The sequence below is a fragment of the Pan paniscus genome, chromosome 7, assembly GCF_029289425.2.
Source record: "Pan paniscus chromosome 7, NHGRI_mPanPan1-v2.0_pri, whole genome shotgun sequence".
NCBI classification, from domain to species: domain Eukaryota; kingdom Metazoa; phylum Chordata; class Mammalia; order Primates; family Hominidae; genus Pan; species Pan paniscus.
Window position 1 is genome coordinate 125,623,515 of NC_073256.2, and position 19,404 is coordinate 125,642,918.

General features: G+C 38.2%; 2 long non-coding RNA genes across 3 annotated transcripts in view; one reads left to right on the plus strand and one right to left on the minus strand.

The window, feature by feature from the left end:
- Nucleotides 1-19,404, plus strand: part of LOC117981487 (uncharacterized) — a 42,342-nt gene that overhangs the window by 4,402 nt on the left and 18,536 nt on the right. The window lies entirely within an intron of this gene.
- The window catches only part of LOC117981488 (uncharacterized), a 189,094-nt gene continuing 176,463 nt past the window's right edge, over nt 6,774-19,404 (minus strand). For both annotated transcript variants that reach the window (XR_004673035.3, XR_004673036.3), the window contains exon 3: nt 6,774-15,141. This is a non-coding gene — a long non-coding RNA (uncharacterized LOC117981488). The remainder of the gene's footprint in view (nt 15,142-19,404) is intronic.

The window sequence follows — 19,404 nt, forward strand, 5'->3', positions numbered from 1 at the left end:
AATGCCCATGAAGCAGAGAATACATGTTAGTATAAGCTGCTAAATTGTGGGGCATAGTCTGTGTGGCCTCTAAGAGTTGAGAAATAACAGTTGTAATTTGAAGTTTCCTGAAATCCCAGGAAGTTGTAATAAAATATAAACAGGAAAAGAGGCAGAAGTGAGGTAGAGCATAGGAAGTAAGGAAGCAGGTAGCAGTATGAAAACTTTCCAAAAAGGAACAGAGAGCATCTTTGAGAAGCAGAGAGAAATAAGATGCAATTCTATTTGACAAACATTCTGAACTTTTACCACATGCAAGGTACTAAGCTAGGTGTTACTGGGAATATATAATCAATAAGTGTTAGTCTGTGGCCACAGGAGCTTTCAGTCTTATAGATGATAATTATTAATTTATTCAATTTAAACTAAATGCTTACAACATGCTAGGCACTATTCTAGGTCCAGGGAATACAGAAGGAAAGAAAACAACATTCTCTAAAGAAAACTTACATTCAAGTGGAAGGATATAGATAAAAACATATTAACAAATATATACTTTGTTAAGTGGTAATAAGTGATATGAAGAAAAATAACTCAAGGTAAAGGCTAGAGAATGATGGGGAAAGGTTGCTAATTTGTATAAAGTAGTTAGAGAAGGCCTCAATTATAAGGTAGAATTTTTTGTTTGGTTTTGTTTTTTGTTTTGTTTTGTTTTGTTTTGGGAGACAGGGTCTCTCTTTGTCACTCAGGCTGGAATGCAGCAGCATGGTATCAGCTTGACCTGCAGCCTCAACCGCCAGGACTCAAGTAATCCTCCCACCTCAGCCTCCTGAGTAGCTGGGACTACAGGCATGTGCCACCATGCCTGGCTAATTTTTTAAAAAACAATTTTGTAGAGACAGGGTCTCATTGTGTTGCCCAGGCTGATCTCAAATTCCTGGCCTCAAATGATCCTCCTGCCTTGGCCTTCCGGAGTGCTGGGGTTACAGGCATGAGCCACTATACCCGGACATATAAGGTAGAATTTGAAAGGTAACCTGATGGAAGTGAGAGAGTCTGTGACTGTCTAGAGGAAGAACATTCCTGGTGAAGGAATATTAAGTATAAAGATACTGAAGCAGAAGTGTGCTTGGAGTCCTCCAAGAATTAGCAAGGAGGCTAGAAATGCTAGAGCTGACTAAGAGTAGCTGTGGTAGCAGATGGACTCAGAAGCAATGGTGGGCCAGATGTCATAATGCTTTATAGGCCATGGTAATGACTTTGGTTATATTCTAAATGAGATGGGAAGCTACTATAAGGGTTTTGAGCAGAGGAGTTTACATAATCAGCTCTAGAAAGACCACCTTGAGGGTTAGGGGTGCAGGGACAGAGAGAGCAGTAAAGATACTATTGAAATACTTCAAAAAAGAGATGATTATGGCTTGGACCAAAGTGGTAGCAGTGAAAGAATTGTAGACACAGTGCAATTCTGAACGTATTTTCAATGCAAAATTTGCTAATGGATTAGATGAGAAAGAGAGGCGTCGGAGACGTTTGTAAGATCTATAAGAACTGAGGGCCATTTACTAAGATGAGGAAGGGTATGACAGATGCAAGTTTTAGGGAAGAGGGAAATAAAGTGTTTAGTTTTGGACATACTATGTTTGAGATGCCTTTTTGACATCCAAGTAGAGATATTAATTAGGCAGTAGAACATATGAATCTGGAATCGGGAAAGGAGATAGAGCTGGAGATAGAAAATTAGATCTTTTTAACCTATTGATGAAATTGAAAACCATGGAACTGGATGAAATCTGAGTATGCATGTGTTTAGAAAAGAGATTAGCAGGGTTAAATCTTAGATACTTCAACCTGTAGAGGTTGGGATAACTCAGATCAAATAAAAAAGCTAAAGAAGGATCGGCCAGTTCATGGAAGAAAGAAGAGGAGGAAGAAGAGAAAGTGGTGTCCTAGAAGTCAAAGGAGAGTGGCCCAAGCAGCAAAGAGCAATTAACTATATCAGATGGTGCTGTTAGTTCAAGACTAACCCCAAACAGGAATTGATTATCAGTGGAGGTAGAGCAGATGGAAAGGTTAGTGGATTGGAAGTCTTTTGTATTAAGACTGCTAACTTGTACTACATATATGGAAGACAACAGTACAGGTGGTTCAGGAACAACTTGAACACTGTAGAGGCACAGAAACAGGAAAATGTAAGAAATATCTGTGAAGGACAACTCGGGAAGTGAGCTGACGATTGGAGTCTATAGGGGAGAATTCCTGGACAAGAAAAACCAGGGCCAAGTACAGTAAGTCCCCACTTAATGTTGTCGGTAGTTCTTGGAAACTGCAGCCTTAAGCGAAACAAAGTACAGCAGGTCTTCTAGTAATGTCATTTCATTCAAGGTCACTTCCTTATAACATTGATGAGGAAAATAAACCCAACAACTTGGTGTCATTATACTTAGTTTTGCCTAAAGTCACGGTTTCCAAGAACCTATTGACAACATTAAATGAGGGCTTACTAGAGTAGAAAACTAATGTGAGGAATTTGAGATTTATCTTAGGTCATAAGGAGCCTTGAAGTATTTTTGAGTATGATAGTGAATAATCCTGTCTGTGTTTCAGGGAGGTGATTCTGACAGTTGTGTAGACACTGGATTTGATGAGTAAAATAGAGCCAGGCCATGGAAGGTCTTCAAAACCATATGGGGAAACTTGGATTTGATCAGATAGGCAAAGGGAGCCACTTGTTAAATTCTTAAATAGAAAAAGACATGAAGACAGTGGTGTTTTGTCCTTTAAAATTAAACTGGAAGTGATTTATTTACAAGATGGATTAAAGTGGTGACAGATTGGAAACTCTGCTGATTCCCCTGGCTTTTCCCCTGGAATTTTCCTTGCTGGTTTGTAAAATATCTTGTTTCTTTTTAGCCCCAAATATGGAAAATCTGACTTTCTTTAATCTCTTCTTAGTGTTTTAGTTAAAGAGAGATATCACAGAGAAAGCACAGGCAAGGCTTTACCTGGTAGTGTCTAGGTGGTAACAGGTGTAGACTTTGATTCTCACACATTTATCAAATATTTATTGAAGACTTTCCCATTTGGTGATCACAATATCGAGCTATGGGGAAACAAGGGAAGCCAGTCCCAGCCCACAAGGAGTTTACAATTTAGTCAGAGTAGCAAGTGTGTAAAATGTAAACTAGTCATAGCACCAAATGAGAGTGTCTAGGCAGAATACTCCTGGGAGTCTAGGAGAGGAAGTTCCTCGCTGCCAGAGAACGTTCGAGTTTCATGAAGAAGGCAACATTTGACTACCTCTACTTGAATAGATAGATGTTTGGCTGGCTAAGAAGAGGAGAAAGAATATTTCAGGCAGAGGGCAGAGCAGGCACACAGGCTTGGCCTTGAGGAAAAGCCTAGTGTGATTGGAGACTGTGAGGTTTTATGGCTAGAGGGCACAGCGTGCACTGTGTTGAGTGGCAGGACAAGAGTCTGCTGCACTGAGGGATCAGAGGGAAATTGTCAGAAGCCTGTGGACTGTGCCAAAGAGTCTGAATTCTATCCTGCAGGCCAGTGATCCTTAACATGATATTCCTGTTGACCCTTTTGACATCTTCCTTTGCCATGCTTCCGTGTCTCTTGTTCAAATTCAGATTATCAGCCATGACAGGGATAAAACAACAACCAAACCAACCTTGGGATCATCACCCATACAAACTAAATACTGCAATAGTCTTCCAAAGGGTCTCCCTGTCCTGGTCTTGCATCTGTCCACACTGCTGTCTTGATGATCTAAATTAGATCTAACCCTTTTATGGGCTGAATTATATTCTCTCCACATTCATATGTCAAAGTCACAACTTCCAGTACCTCAGAATGTAGCTGTATTTGGAAGTAGAGTCTTTAAAGAGGTGACTAAGTTAAAATGAGATTATTGGGGTGGGCCCTAATCCAATATAACTGATGTCCTAATAAGAAGAGGAGATTAGGACACAGATATGTACAGAGTAAAGACCATGTAACAACACAGGGAGAGATGGACATCTATAAGCCAAAGAGAGGCCTCGGAAGAAACAACCCTATCAACACCTTTATCTTGGACTTCCAGCCTCCGGAATTGTGATAAAATAAATTTCTGTTCTTAAACCCAACCAGTCTGTGGTAGTTGGTTATGGTGGCCCTAGCAATTTAATATACTCTGTCACTTCCAATTTTGTGTAATATAAAGTCAAAACTTCTTAGCCCATGAAATAAAGTTCTTCGGGACCTCATCTCTCCAGAACCCTACACCCCTTCCACAGTAAGCTCTGCTCAAGTAAGCCACCAAGTTTATTGTTTCTTCAATAAAGCTCCTTCAGTCTAAAATGCTCTTCTGTCCTCACCCTGTTGATCACCTTGTCATATTTTAAGATTTGGATGAAGCATCTTTTTATTCTCTATTTCCCATTAGCAAAACTTATCTAAAGTCGTCAGTCTCTTCTTCTACCACTCTCTACTGGCAACAAACTTTTATCTCAGAGCCTATAACATTATTATTACTTTTTTTTTTTTTTGAGATGGAGTTTCACTCTGTTGCCCAGGCTGGAGTGCAGTGGCACAATCACAGATCATTGCAGCCTGGGCCTCCTTGGGCTCAGGTGATCCTCCCACTCCAGCCTCCCGAGTAGCTGGGACTATAGGCACGTACCACCATACCCAGCTAATTTTTATATTCTTTGCAGAGAAGGAGTTTTGCCATATTGCCCAGGCTGGTCTCAAACTCCTGGGCTCAAGCGATCTGCCTGACTCGGTGTCTGAAAGTGCTAGGATTACAGGCGTGAGCCATGGCACCTGGCCTCAAAGCCTATAACATTTTAGTTTGCCTTTTTTGTTGTTGTTGTTTCCTCCTACTAAACATCTTGATAACAAAAGACTATGAATATCTGTTATTATAGTTCCAGTTCCCATCTCAGGACCTGGCACATAAAAGTTATTCAGTAGGCCAGACACGGTGGCTTACGCCTGTAATCCCAGCACTTTGGGAGGCTGAAGCGGGCAAATCACGAGGTCAGGAGTTTGAGACCAGCCTGGCCAACATGGTGAAACCCTGTCTCTACTAAAAATACAAAAATTAGCTGGGCATGGTGGCATGTGCCTGTAGTCCCAGCTACTCAGGAGGCTGAGGCAGGAGAATCGCTTGAACCCAGGAGGCGGAGGTTGCAGGACCCGAGATCATGCCACTGCACTCCAGCCTGGGTGACAGAACAAGACTCCGTCTCCAAAAAAAAAAAAAAGTATTTAATAAATGTAAATGCTCTAGAAATAAATGAATGTGCACAAAACCTGGATATCTAGAACTATGTGTTCTTGAAAGAAATTGGCTTATGTTTTGGGATAGTCTAATGAATACCTGCCACTACTGTGGTGCACATATTTTAGCAATCAGAATGTTCATATCTGCTGATTCCATATATCTCAGATATTTCTAAATAGCCTTAACATTTTAATCAAATAACCTTTCCTGTATACTACATGCAGATGCCTATTACAATTCAATGTCTGCCTTCTTTCGTTATATTTCCAGCTCATTTAGTCAACACACATTTTCTTCATCCCTCTTCTGAGCCAGACACAGTGCTAGATTCTGAGGGTAAAACAAAACAAAACAAAAATGACTAAAATACTGTTCCTATGTAAAGGAACTCACTGGTTGGTAGAAGGGACAGATAGGTCAAAACTTAGAATTCTGCTGCAGTGTGATAAGTACAACCATAGAGATGGGTTATGAACTATTAATGGAGTAGTTTAATTAGATTAAAATATATACGTATCTTACATCTAAGTGTTTTCTATGTCTTTTTGTAAAATAATTATTGTTTCTTGGAGTATGTATCTTCAGAAGATGACTTTTTCCTGACCTTATTCTCTTGCTCTTGAGGGACCTTATTGGAACTTCCTATGATTACACCTAATGCCTGTGTGAGAATTTCCAGAAGCCTCAATCCTGCTGTCATCCTCATTAAAGAATCACCTGGAGAGAAGATGCCTTTGGAGAACTTTAATCCCCTTCTTTCTTCACTTACCACCTCATATAAAGCTAGGATTGACAGTCAATTTTACTCTATTTCTGAGGCCTCGTAATATGTGAAGTGAAGGATATTGGGAAAGGGGAACTGTCACTGTTCTTTCTCATCTGTCCCCAACACTAGGCCCTGGAATGTGGCTACCCCATTCTTTGGGGGAAGGTAGCAATTTCCAGTAATTGGGAGTATCTCAGAGGAATCTAAAAGAATTGTGGTAAAGCTAAAAGAGTTGACAAGCTAATATAAACCACTAGCCAGTTCAGAACATAATTAAAATACCTATGTATTTGTTTAAATACTTCTAATTTTGTGTGTCTCTTGTAGAATATTCTGTCTGTGTTATCCGTCTTTAAAAATTCCTGCAGTACAGATAAACACTCCCTGCCTGATTACCAGACCAAGTGGCTGGTGATTGTGCTTACTGATAGAAATACAGTGATACTGGAATGCAGCATAGATTTCTAATAATGACAGTTACCCAGTGAATGCATTCTCTTGGCTAATAGACAGTTTGAATTATCTGGCCAAAAATCTTATTTAGCATTTATTTAAAATATTTGGTGTGAAAAATACAGGCTCTTTAAGAAAGTAATTTTAAAATAAAATTGTCATGTTACATTAAGTCATGTATCTCAAGCCAATGCTATAATTAACTGACTATGAGGGAATTAAGCTAGTATTGCATGCGAGTCAAGTTACTGATCTAGCCAAAAAATAAAAAGTAAATATTGAGATGATGTAGGGAGCCAGGCAGATATTCAGCCTGGAATTCAAACAGGAAAACAGGGTTTTCCAGGGACTTCAGAGGCCCAAGGCAGAAGAGTTACCAACGAGAACAGTAATACTGTTCAAAGTTATGGTATGCCCTTTGTCATGTTGTATTTACTTACCTGTTTACCCATCTGTCCCTTCCACTAAACTATGAGTTCTACGAGGTCTGGAATTAGGTGTATTTATAACTATACCCCATGTACCTTTTGGAAGGAATAAAGAAAAAGGAAAGGAGGCCTGTAGTTAGTTCACAGAGGAACAACTGGGATTCATGGGTGCTTGAATATTTTAACATTATATCAAACTAACCTGATAATGTGAGGCTATGAATATGGTTAGAGAAGTCTTCCCTGACTTTCCTATGTAGAATGGCTCCCCCAGTTTCTCATCACCTTCTTGTCATGTGACAAGAACTAAGTGAAGCCACAGAGATACAAAGATGCCTAAGACAATGGTTTTAAGGCAGCGGCAGATACAAAGCAGAGCTCTGTCTGTAGCTGCTGGAAAAGGTTTATCTAGACTACTAGCTTCACTAATAGTCTTTATCTCTTCATGTCTTTTTTATTTTAAAAATATTGCTTTTCTAATTTTTTTAAATTTCCTTTTTCACTTCCCTTCTTTTTTTTTTTTTTTTTTTTTAAGATGGAGTCTTGCTCTGTCACTCAGTGCAGTGGGGGACTCTCAGCTCACTGCAACCTCCACCTCCTGGGCTCAAGCAGTTCTCCTGCCTTAGCCTCCCAAGTAGCTTAGTCTACAGGTGTGTGCCACGAAGCCCAGCTAATTTATGTTTTTCCAGAAGAGACAAGGTTTCTCTATGTTGGCCAGGCTGGTTTTGAACTCCTGACCTCAAGTGATCTGCCCGTCTCAGCCTCCCAAAGTGCTGGGATTACAGGCGTGAGCCACCGTGCCTGGCCACTTCCTATTTCTTTTACGGCATTATCTCTTGTGTTTATTTTCTCTGGTATTCCTTTTCATTTCATCTTTGTGTTGGAAATGTTTTTCCTTTTATCTCTAATTCTTTTGTCGTTTTGTCCCCTCAGTACTGAGCTTTTCTGATTGTAACTTATAAGTTACCCAATGAACACATTCTTCCACAAAACACCATTATTCAAAACCTTGAATAATTTTCCTAATGTTCTTAGACTTGTTTTAAAGTGTGAAGTTACTATTTTGAGCTGTTTTGTGGGCACATCTTCCTGGCCTGCTTTCCTTGTCTGTAGATGTTTACTTGCTCCTTTTTTTTTTTTTAATAATAATTGTGTATGGGATTTTCCCTCCGTACTCTCCTGGTGTTCAGTTCTAGTTTTTCCCACATTTTTACAATGGGATGGAATGGAGGAAATCTTTTCTGACTTTAAGAAGCTCCCACTTCTGTTGTTTTTGCATAGTGGTCAAAGCGTCAGTGGCTTGCTTTCTGGGATTTCCTGGCCCCGAGCCCTCTCCACTGGACCTTTACTTTTCTTTATCCCATTTATCCCAATGCTGCTTTGGATTGTTTGCAGCAGATTCTTGTCAGTGTGGGGCCATGTCCCAGATGGGAGTGAGCAGTGGCGAGTCACAGGTTTTGGAGTTACAGGCAGGCTGGACTGCTCCGGTGCCCACAGACTGCCAGCAGGAGCGCCACCCTGGCTAAGAGGACAATGTGCTGTCTCCTATCTGGCTGCTCTGAGCAGTGGCCTGCAAGCCCACAGCTGCTGAGGCTCCTGCCTGCACCTGCTCTCACCTGCTGGCAGTGATCTCAGTCCTCAGCTTCATGGCTACCTTCTTCCTCCCGCACAGAACCTGACAGTCTGTGACTGTTGAGGGGTTACTACCACCTGCTTGTATTTTGAGGTCCCCTAGCTTTATTGTAAATGTTGCTTAGGTGTTTTGGCTTTGCCATCTAATTGCTCTGTGTGTGTGTGTGTGTGTGTGTGTGTGTGTGTGTGTGTGGTGTGTGTAGGAATTCAGAGATTGACAATTTGGGCCACCGCCATCTCCCCCAAATACCAGTCAACTGCTTTTAAAACTAGGACAAACTAGAAATGAGCATTTATGACCTTCCAGAAAGGCTCTTTGAATTAAAGAACAGTCCTAAATATTTATCAAATGTATTTTCCCATGTCCCTATCAGCACCCACTATTCAGCCACTTATTGTTTTCCTAACCAGTTCAGCTGTGTTCAGTTTACTCCCACCCCTCACTCACAGTTTAAGTAACCTTTCTAGTATGCAAATATGACTATGTCACTTGTATTCCTACTGATTCAATCCTAAGTTCTTTGGCAGGGCATCCAAGGTCCCCATGACTGGGGTCTTTCTCCCTCTTTGCTCTGATGTCCCGTCACTTAGCCTTCAAACTCTGTACATTAATAATACTGGTCTGCTTGCAATCATGTACATACATGATGTTCTTTCAAGCCTCAGTGCTTCTGTGTGTCTTATTGTGTCTGCCTGGATTGCATTTCCCACTTTTCTTCTTCTGGCTAATTCTTACTGGACTTCCCAGGCTTCACTGCCCTTCTCTGAGTTCCCACAGCATCTTGTACTTATCTTTATTCTGTCATTTACCAAGTAAGATATATGTTATATGCTAAAGTGTCTATTTCCTCTCCTTGGCAGTAAACTAGGGTCCATATGTTACTCATCCATGTGCCCCAGCATCAAACACAGTGTCTTGCACATAGATAGTTTTAATATCTTCACTGCTTCTTGCTTCTACCTGTCCTTTCTGAGTCATTTTACCTCTCTTGGTATTTCAGCTATGCCCCATTTCATCTACTGCCATGATATATTAAAAGAGAAAAATATCAGTGCTGATGACTCCCAAATTCCTCTTTCTGACTCAAGCACTTCATCTGAGCTCCAGATCATTTATTCAACTTATTCGTTAACATCTGCAATTGCATGTCTCCCAGGAATCCAAAATCAAGGTCCAGCCCTCCACTAGTGTTCCCTTTCTTGATCAATGGCACCCTGTTGATCATGCCAGAAGACAAAAGTCATGCTAACTCATTGTGTTTTTTTTTAATTGCCAAGCATCAGCTCTTGTTAATTCCACCTTCCAAGTTTATCTCAGATTTATTGTTTTCTCACCTTTTCCAGTCACTGCACCAGTTGAAGCCATATCATCTCTCACCTGAAGCCACTGCAAATAGATTCCTAACTATATCCCTGTTTCCACTCTTGACTTTCTCTAATCAATTTACACATGATAGACAAAATTACCCTTTGAAAATGAAAACCTGATTATATTATCCTCTGCTTAAAACCAATCAATGGCTTTTTGTTGTTCTTAGCATGAAACCTGAAAATCCTTAAATTGGCCTGTAAGTTCCTGTTCTTCCTTTTGTGCACGGGCTTTCTTTAATTTCCTTAAATTTAAACAGCTCCTTCCAATCATCCAGTTATGCTGTTTCCTCTGCCTAGATTCTCCTCTCCATCCTCCTTCATCCTCACTGGGGCAAACTCCTATTCTAGCTTTGAAATGGTAACAATTTCTCTTTTTATATTATTTGTTGCATCCCTAAGCACAGTTCCGTTTTGCTTGTTTGTGAACTTTACATAAATGAAAACACACTGTATCCGTCCTTTTGTGACTTGGATTTTATGTTCAACATTATGTGTAAAGGATTCATTCATGTTGCTGAGTGTATTGTTTGTTCATTTTCACTGCTTTATAATATTTCACATTTCCACAAAATCTATTTTAGACTCGATGAAGTTTAGGGTTTCTAGTTTTGGGCTATACTGAGCTATGAATGATGCTGCTATGAACCTTCTTCTACATATATTCTAGTCTACCCATGCACCCATTTTTTCAGGTATATACCTATGAACTTTGGCAGTTAATACCAAACTGCTCTCTAAAGTGGGCATTCAAGATTACACTCTTCCCAGGAGTATATAAGAGTTATTGTTGCTGTATATCCTTGCTGACACTTTTTAATTCATGGCAATCTGATGGAAGTATATGTTGCATACACTTTTTTATTGTAAATTAGTGTTATATAAAATAATAATATGGTGATATATGGTTGATTAGTTCCAAAAGATGACCACAACAATTCTTCTTACCTCAGTCTCCTTCTGCAATGTGAATCTGTAGCTTCTTCATTAAAAAGTAGAGTCTACTTCTCTTCCCCCTAAATATGGGCTGGCCCCATGACTTGCTTTGACTTCTAGGTCTGGGTCTTCAGAAGCCTGGCAGCTTCTAAGTTTATTTTCATGGAATCCAGCTGCCCTATAGATAAGTTCAGGCTAGACTACTGAATTATGACAGTCTATGCAGAGTGAGGCCAAGTCATCTCCCAGCTCTTCCAACCATCCCAGCTGATGTGGTTTGGATCTGTGTCCCTTCCTAAGTCTCATGTTGAATTGTAATCCCCAGTGTAGGAGGTGGGGCCTGGTGGGAGGTGATTGGATTATGGGGGCAGAGTTCTCATGAACAGTTTTGCACCATTACCCCCTTGATACTGAATAGTAAGTGAGTTCTCATGAGATCTGGTTGTTAAAAGTGGGTAGCACCTCCCCCGCCACCTTCCTCCTGCTCTCAGCCATGTGAAGTACCAGCTTTCTCTTCACTTTCTGCCATGATTGTAAGTTTCCTGAGGTCTCCTCAGAAGCCAAAGCTGCTATGCTTCCTGTACAGCCCGCAGAACTGTGGGCCAACTCTTTTCTTTGTAAAATTACCCAGTCTCAGGTATTTATTTACAGCAGTGCAACAACTGACTAATATACCAGCTAAGATGCCAGATATATGAGTGAAGTCATCTTAGACAACCAGCCTCGGTTGAGCCTTCAGCCGAATGCAGCTGCATGAGTGACCCCAGTCAACATCATGCAGTGACATAATATATGGCTGTTATTTTTTTTTCTTTATTACCACTCCCTTAGAACAGCATGAAGGCTGTGATTCTAAAGCCACAGAGTTGTAGAAATTTTATTATACAGCAATAGGCCATTGAATCACAATATATAAAAAGCCTTAAAAATCCTTATATCCTTTGTATCAGTTTCCTTTAAAAAAGAATCTATCTTAAAGATATATTCAAAATATTATCTTTAAGTGAGTACAAAAATATTCCCTGTAGTGTTATTTACTTTTAAAATATATATATAGAGAGAGATGGGGTCTCACTTTACTGCCCAGGCTGGTCTCAAACTCTTGGGCTCAAGTGATCCTCCCACCTTAGTCTCCCAAAGTTCTGGGACTACAACCATGAGCCACCACACCCAGCCTACATCTTTTTTTTTTTTGACACGGAGTTTTGCTCTTGCCACCCAGGCTGGAGTGCAGTGGTGCAATCTCAGCTCACTGCAACCTCTGCCTCTTGAGTTCAAGCGATTCTCCTGCCTCAGCCTCCTGAGTAGCTGGGATTACAGTCACCCACCACCATGCCCAGCTAATTTTTGTATTTTTAGTAGAGACGGGGTTTCACCATGTTGGCCAGGTTGGTCTGGAACTCCTGACCTCTTTTCAAAGTGGAAATAACCTCTAAATTTAAAAATTGTAAAAGGTTGTTAATAAAATAAATTATGAGGCTGAGCATGGTGACTCACACCTGTAATACCAGCACCTTGGGAGGCCGAGGTGGTGGATGGATCACTTGAGGCCAGGAGTTTGAGATCAGCCTGGCCAACATGACGAAACCCTGTCTCTACTAAAAATACAAAAAAAAAAAATTAGCCGGCCATGGTGGTGCTCATCTGTAATTTCAGCTACTCAGGAGGGTGAGGCATGAGAATCACTTGAACCTGGAAGGCAGAGGTTGCAGTGAACCAAGATTGCACCATTGTACTCCAGCCTAGGTGCCAGAATGAGACTGTCTCAAAAAAATAAAAATAAATAAATAAATAAATTATGATGCATTCATGAGATAGAACACTATACAGACAAAACTACATTGAAAGGATTTTAATGACATTGGAAACTGCTGAAGAAAAATATCAGGTGGTAATGAATCTATCTATCTTTCTATCTTCATTTCATTCCTGACTTGTTTAAAAAATTGTACATAGAAAAAGACTAAAATTAAATGGAAAAAAATAAACACATTAACAATGGTTTGATGGTTTGATTTAATTTTTCCCATTCTTTGAAAGTTTTTTACAGAGACCATATGTTGCTTATATATAGACAAAAGAAGCTAAGGTTGTTTTTTGGAGTACAGTCATATACCACATAATGATGGTTTGGTCAGTGACAAACCCACATATACTATATCATGGTCCCCTAAGATTATAGTACATATTTTTACTGTACTTTTTCTATGTTTAGATACACAGATACTTACCATTGTGTTACAACTGCCTGCAGTATTCAGTACAGTAACATGCTGTGTGGGTTTGTAGCCTAGGAGCAATAGGCTATACCATCTAGCATAAGTGTGTGGTAGGCTATACCATCTAGGTTTGTGTAAGTACACACTGATGTTAGCACAGTGATGAACTAGCCTAAGGACACATTTCTCAGAACATCTCATCTTCTCATTGTTAAGTGACAGAAGACTGTAGTAGAAAATCTGCAGTTAAATTTGACATGCTCTGGCAGAAAAAAATGCCTCTACAGTTGAAATCACACAGGCTGTAGTACTCTACTTCCCCTGGTGGCAATCAGTTCAAATTTCAGGAGCAGACCTGAAGGCTTGATAGCTCAGATTTTTCAAAGTTGAACAATATAGCGTTTCTATCTCTTAATTTCTCAGAATTAATAAGAAAAAAAGGCCATACTATTTTACTGTTAGAATTATTTTGTAAAGCAAAGAGCATTTGAAAGTCCTGAAGGTAGGAAGAACATAATCTGAAAATAAATGACAATCCTTTAGATACATCGAACTTTATGAATAACTCACTATGGTCTTATTAATTTTCATTTTTCTATGGACTGGTGGAAACTTCATTTGGGAAACTCTGGCTCAAAGAAAGAAAAAACAATGCTAAAAGTTAAAATTACACAGGGATAGCAAATGTCATATATATTCTTCCTTGGTAGGAAAGCACCTAGGTTTCCCAATAAATTATCTTTAAGTAGAGAGTAATAGAACTTCTAGAGCCATTGAGTTAAGTTAGGTTTCTTTCTAGGGCAGAGTTTCTCTAAGTGGAAGTGCTTATTAAATAATCAGTCTCAGGGACCCTACCTAGACCCACCGATATTGAACCTCTGGGATTGTGACCTAGGAATCTAGATTTTTAACAACATCCTCAGGAGAGTCTTATACACTTAAACTTGGAAACATTGTCTTTGAGGGGTTCTCTATCTTGATCTGGTTGGTGGTTACATGGCTGTAGACTATGGAAAGATTTATCAAGATGTACACTTGTGTACTTTACATAAATGACACCTCATTAAAAAGCAAAAAGAAACAAAAAATGCTAGGAATTACATAATGCTTTAACAAAACAAGTAAACTTACTGTTTTGAAATTTTTAATTAACATTTGTGGCCGTAATTTATATATTTCTGTTGTACTGAAGCAGATTGTTTTGCATTTTTGTTAGCAAACTTCAGCAGTGGTCATTTTAGAAAGAATCTTGTACATACTTTTGATTAAAACACTTGATTTTGTTAGTGAAAAAAGAATTCTAATTTATAGCCAAGAATTTTTGGCCACTATTTTTTTTCTTGGATATAGATAACATTTATTATTTTACATTTTAAAAAATTTATATTACTTTAGGAGGTTGATGAGTCAAGTAAATGGTACTTTGAACACCCTGTTGTCTTTGTTTTGTGGCAGTGAAGAAATGAAAATTTCTGTAAAAAGAAAGAGAGGAAAGAAGGAAGGAAGGGTGGGAGCTGGAAGGAGAAAGGGAGGGAGAAAAGAAGGAAGAAAACAAGGAAAAACAGAAGGAAAGAAAATGGAAGCAACCATTGCCCCAAGGACAAACTATTCCTGCCCACCCTCTCAAAACTAATCCCCTCAAATAGCCCAAGACGTTTCATATGTTTTTATCCTTAGTTACATCTCCAGCTATTTATTCTTTGATTCTCATCTAGAACAGCCTCTAGCTATTGTAACACTTTATGTTTGAATATATTTTGTCATTGTTTCCATTAGTGTATCTGTACAAACTTTTTTTTTTTTTTTAAATATGACTGTTACTCCATTGAAAAGAGAAGAGCAGGATTCACTATAAGGGGCAGAGAATCTGTGGCCTCTCATTTTGATCCCTGATTTATCACACACCTTCACAGTTTTACCAGTGTCAGAAGGAGGCCTGTTTTCTCCTGGAATGCTACATTCTTTGGGGATGAAGTGTTCAGAGTCTTTAACACTGCATTGGAGTGTCTCTGGAGTGTTTAGCATCTGGATACAGCCGTCATCACAGTAATGAGAGATAGAGCAGGCCAGAGCTGGCTCTGTCTGGAGGGAAAAACAGGATCAACACCAAATCTACCATGGCTCTTTCCGTTGTTACAAAAATAATGGATCAATAAGGCATCTCTGTGAAATACTTATTCCATCACCCAATCTATTGTTTACACATAGTTAGAAAGTGAGTCTAATAGTTAATGACATTACTATAAAATTTCAGGAGATTATAAACCATAATTTTCAGGAGATTAATAACCATAACAACAGTTGCAGTCTGTTTTTGTAAACTCTGTTTTCCTCATACAAATGTAATATCTTTCTCTTTTTCAATAATAGTACTAATAATATTAGAAGGACTTCTGAAATATAACAAATGGCCCGTGTTTGCTCAAATAGTCTTTCGTTAGTATCACCGAGAGACAAAATTCTATGCTAGATAGATCATCTGACTTATTTTGTATGTATAAAAAACTTGCATAGCTTTTATTATAAAAATCACACACGTATGTAATAAAAAGCTGAAAAGATCATAATTAAAGTCTCTGGTGGAACAGCCACTTAGAGATAATCACTAATACCAACTTACAATAGAGGTATGTTCTGATAAAGCCATCATAAGTCAAAAATATCATAAATCAAAAATGCAACTAATATCCCAATAAACCCATTGTAAAGTCAAAAAATCATAAGTTGAATCATTGTAAGTCAGTGGCCATCTGTATTTGTAGAGATACATCAAGAGTGAGATAGATCATTGCATTTATTTAGCACAAACTATGACCAGACCTTGTGTTATGAATACTAGCTCATCTAGGTATTACTGTTATAAACACTATTTTTACAGAGGAGAAAGCCAAGAAACAAAGTTAAATAATGTATCCAAGGTCATACCACTAGTAGATGGTAGAGCTAGAATTTGAGGCCAAGCAGTCTGACTTTGAAGTTTTTATTCTTAATCAATTGCTAGGGTTACAATTACATATATATGTGTATATAATTTTTTTTTGAAACAGGGTCTCGCTCTGTTGCCCAGGCTAGAGTACAGTGACACAGTTTTGGCTCACTGCAGCCTCAACCTCCTGGGCTGGAGTCATTCTACCTCAGCCCCACAAAAAGCTGGGACTACAGGTGTGCACCACCATGCCTGGCTAATTTTAAAAAATATATTTTTGTAGAGATGGGGTCCCGCTATGTTGCCCATGCTGATCTTGAACTCCGGAGCTCAAGTAATCCTCCTGCCATGGCCCCCTAAAATGCTGGGATTATAGGCATGAGCTACTGTGCCCAGCCATCAGCATATTTTTAAACAGCTTTATTGAGGTATAATTGATATAATAAACTGCACATATTTAAAATATACAATTTAGTAAATTTCAAAAACTATTTTTCAGTGTACATTCCAATAGTGTTCAATATATTCATATTGTTGTGTAACACATATTCAGAACTTTTCATCTTGCAGAACTGAAACTCTACCCATTAGACAGTAACAATCCATTTCTCCCTCCCCTCAGCCTCTGGCAACCACCATTCTACTTTTTGTTTCTATGAATTGACTATTTTAGATAGTGGAATCATACAGTATTTGTGATGTTGTTACTAGCTTATTTCATTTAGCAGAATGTCCCCAAGGTTCATCCATGTTGTAGTATGTGTCAGAACCTCTTTCCTTTTTTTAAGGCTGAATAATATTCCATTGCGTGTATACCACAATTTGCTTATCCATTCATCTATCAATGAACAATGGGTTTCTTCCATCTCTTGGCTATTGTGAATAATGCTGCAATGAACATGGGTGTGCACCTATCTCTTTCAGATCCAGCTTTGAATTCTTTTGGAAATACATCAAAAAATGAAATCACTGCATTATACTATAATTTTATTTTTAATTTTTTGAGGAACTGCCGTATTGTTTCCATGGTGACCATATCATCTTACATTATTACAGACAGTGCACAGAGGTTCCGATTTCTTCACATCCTTGTCAATATTTATTATTTTCTGGGTATTTTTTTTTTTGGATGGTAGACATCCAAATGGGTGTGAGGTGATGTCTTATTGTGGTTTTAATTGGTGTTTCTCTGATGATTAGTGATATTGAGCATCTTTTCATATGCTTGTTGGTCATTTTTATATCATCTTTGGTATATGTGCTGCCAAAGTGAGCACTGTATATCATCTTTGGAGAAATGTCTGTCCAAGTCCTTTGCCCATTTTTTAATCAGGCTATTTTGTTGTTGTTGTTGAGTTGTAGAAGTTCTTTATGTATCCTGGATATTAACCCTTCCAATATATCTTTTTAAACAAATGGAATTACACTTTGCAGGCTGTTTAGCAAACTATTTTTTCATTTTATATATGTTGAATATATTATTTTATATTATTTTGCTACAGGATTTATATTCTGTCATATCTATAGTATACTTTTTAATGCTTTCTCTATTGTAGACACTTTTACTTTTGCTATTATAAATAAAATTATACTGATCATATTTATTAATTTTATGGATAATTTCTGTATTAGCTTCCTGAGGCTGTTGTAACAAAGTACCACAAATTTGGTGGGTAGAAACAATAGAAATTTATTTTCTCACAGCTCTGGAGGCTATAAATCTGAAATCTAGGAGGGCCACACTAATCCAGGGACTCAAGTAAAGATAATGTTCCTTGGATTTTCAAGCTTCTGATGGCTGTTGGCATTCCTTGACTTGTGGATGCATTTCCTCACTGTTCATTGCTTCCTGCTCATTTGTCTGTGTGTTCTCCCACTGCCTCTGTCTTATAAGGACAGTTGTCATTGAGTTTAGGACCCACGCAGATAATCAAGGATGATCTCATCATCCCAAGATACTTAATTATATCTTCTTCAAAGACCCTTGTTCCTTATAAAGTAACATTCACAAATTCCTGGGGTTGGAACATGGACATGTCTTTTAGGGGAACACAATTCAGTCCACTACAGTTTTATGAAGATAAATTCCTAAAATTAGAATGGTTAGTTCATGGTATGTAAAATTTAAACATTTTAAGATAAGTATTTCAGAACTGTGCTCCAAAATGACTTTGAATTTTTAATGTTCTTAAACACATGTGTGTGTTGTGTCTTCATGCATAGACACCATGCAATAACGTATATGTGTGTTGTGTGTGCATGCATAGACACCACGCAATACGTATGTGTGTGTTGTGTGTGCATGCATAGACACCGTGCAGTAACATAGGTGCACCCCATAAAATAAAAAAAGGAAAGCAAAGAGAAAGTTGGAGTTAGGGAGAAATGAGAAAAACAATGGTAGGGACCACTCAGAGGTGCCCTTGTCTTAAGTACTATCAGTGGCTGTTTCAATAAAACATACTTTATTGGTCTATGTCCAGAAAAATGGCCAAACTTGTGTTTTGATCTATTTGCTTATGTCTGTCTTGTTTCTCTCTAGAAATATGTTTCATTTTTCAAATCTTTGCATTTTGGTGTAAAAAGTTAATCTTCAATTTTGACCAATGAACATTTCCATGAAAAAAAAAAACTTTTTATTCGACTTTCTTCATTTGTCACATAATCTTTGATGTATGGATTTTTGAACTTTTAAAAAATGATTCCATGAATAAGATCAGAAAAGCTTTATACATACGTACGTATGTATGTATTTTGTTGGGAGGTAGAAAACCACCAGTATGGAGTATTTCTTTTATTAAACATAGTTGAAAAGTTCACCAAAAAGGAGCTTTGTTCCAGGATAAAAGTCATTTTCAAGAGCATTTAGGTAATAAATCATGTGGAATTGTATTTTCAATACTTTATCATGAATAGCAATCAATCACTGGTTTCTTGATAGAGGGTTACTTTTTGTAATCAACTTACAGAGCTCATTACCCATTGAGTGTGAGTTCCTTCAAAAGTGGAAGCAATGCACTTATTCCAGCAATGTGATCATTGCTCAAAACTCATTTTTAAACTTGCCTTAAAACTAACTGCTTTTAAATGGAGCATTAAAGAGTCTCAAAAATAAATCAATTTCATTTATTTGATAAACTCACCTAGTTTTTATTCCATAATGTACATTTATTTTTCATTTTGACCATTCATTGACTTGACTTTAAATAACTTCTATTTGGTTCCAAAAATCAAGTCTACCTTTGTGGAAAAATAATTTGCCACCAGAGGAGGATACTCAAAAGAATATGCTGCTATATTTTCTAAAAACAATTTAAGCTACAATATTATCATCAGAATAACCTCACCTGGGGAGGTTACTTTGAGAGAGAGAATACTCAGAAGTGTTATTTGTGGTATGTTTTTACTAATATCCTGAC